Genomic DNA, 2,245 nt, shown 5'->3' on the forward strand with positions numbered 1-2,245 from the left:
GAAAGTCTATCAAACTGCGATAGAAATCCATATCTATTCTGTCACTCAGAGAAAAAATCCCCAAACCCTATCCAATGTCTAGGTAATAAAGAGTTTTTTCAAATGCTCAAAATTGCAGAAAATAAAAAATGGTGGAGGAAGGTATCATCATGGACCAAACACTGAACAGAAGAGTTTCTAGGCATGCATTTAAAAAGAAAAATCCCAGGTGATGTAGAACAGTTCTGACTTTGGAGTCTCTTCCACGTTGAGCACTGTTTTGTTTGTTATATGGTATTATTTGTTACTTGGTACTTGCTATTTGGCCTTTTCACCAGAAGATCGTGGTAGATCCATTGTCCCTGCATTGGCAGCATGTGACATTAAACAGCTGGGCCTTACAACAGCCCTATGCAGCCTTCAGAGTCCTAGAAATGAGATGCTTCTTATTTAGGTGATTCAAATGTGAGCTTACTACAACAGCTCAGTGGCTCTGCCAGGTGAATCTTCAGCCTGATGCCTCGAGAGTCTATTATTCAAAAAAGTTCAATTCCATTGGGCTGTTTCCACAACCCAAGTGCACTTCAGCACGTGAATGGATTAACAAATTGTGGCATGTGTATGCCATGAAATACTATTCGGTCATAAAAAAGACAGAGCTTTTGTGTTTTTTGTAACAACTTTGGACAGATTTGGAGAATATTCTCTAAGCTAAGTATAATTACAAGACTAGCAGAGCAAATGTACTCAGTACTAATTTGAAATTAGTAGATTAACAACTACATGCTCACATGACAGTAAAATTCAATTAAATTCAAATAGGGGGATGAAGGGGAAGAGGTTGGGTAAGTTCCCACCCAACAAGTACACTGTACAGGTATGTGGCACACTTCCTGGATGAAGGGCACTGCTACGACTTGGACTTTAACTTTACAAAAGCAAACTATGTAACCTAAATGTATGTATCCTCATATTAACCTGAAATTTAAAAAATGTTCAGTTCAGGAAGCTACGTAAATGTGTTCCTTGAACTGGCCTGTGTGGCTGAGTCCCTCAGTATAGTCCCTCCAGGCAAGGGATGATCTGGCAGAGAGTTTGGCCTGAGCTCCAAAAGGTTGTCATAATATTTATGTTTTATATCCTCTTTTCCCGATAGCAGGGAACCTCTAAAAGGTTATTGTGACATTCTTTTTCTCTCTTCCTCTTCCTGCATTTTAATAGCATGTGTGGATGGTATGTGGTGTGTTGGGGGTGAACTCTTTGAAGCAAGGATTCAAAAGTCAGTCTGCCTCTCATTCATATTCTCCCCCTCACCCTGCAGACCAATTACAAAATGGCAGTGAGGACCCAGGAGAGCATAAATCCTTGCACTTCACCAAATACTTATTGGGGGCCTACTTTGTCTGAGACCCCAAGGACACAAAGATTTAGCTGAAACATAGATTTGGTTGTTCCTAATCCATTTGGAAAATTTTAAGTCATCCCAACATTAAACATAGTCAAACATGGAAAAATAGCCTGATAAACTAAAACTGTAAAGATTCTAGAATTTTTAAAATATTGTTTTAAAAGTACATTTGAAAATATAGATTATATGCTGGAATGTGAGGCAAATATTTATATAGATATGTAAGTGATACAGTTAGCTGCTGACTAATTTTAACTTATTAACTTCATATCTATCCCAATTATATATTACATAAAGTGTAGAAATTTTAGGTTGGGTACAGTGGCTCACACCTGTAATCCTGGGGGGCTGAGGCAAAAGGAGCACTTGAACTCAGGAGTTAGAGACCAGTCTGAGCAAGAGTGAAACCCTGTCTCTACTAAAACTAGAAAAACTACCTGGGTGTGGTGGTGTGTACCTGTAGTCCCAGCTACTTGGGAGGCTAAGGCAAGAGGATTGCTCAAGTCCAAGAGTTTGAGGTTGCTGTGAGCTGTGATGATGCCATGGCACTCTATTCAGGGAGACAGAGTGAGACTCTGTCTCAAAAAAAAAAAAAATTTAGAAACTTTGTTTTCCTTATATTTTATAAAATAACTTTATTCAATTCTTTTATATTCACTTTTGGTATCACTGACTTTGTCTTCATTTAAGCCAATTTGAATCATCGTACACGGTTTCTGGAGGATGTCACGTTCAATTCTGATCAAATTGCTTGAGATAAATGAAACTGATGCTAGAAATTTTATCTCAAGCCATAGGTACCTGTTTCTGTAATATTAGAGTGTTTCCCCCCATTTATTCTGTGGGCATATCTATTAC

This window comes from Otolemur garnettii, unplaced genomic scaffold (assembly GCF_000181295.1).
Source record: "Otolemur garnettii isolate 467f Iridium unplaced genomic scaffold, OtoGar3 scaffold00017, whole genome shotgun sequence".
Taxonomy (NCBI): Eukaryota; Metazoa; Chordata; class Mammalia; order Primates; family Galagidae; genus Otolemur; species Otolemur garnettii.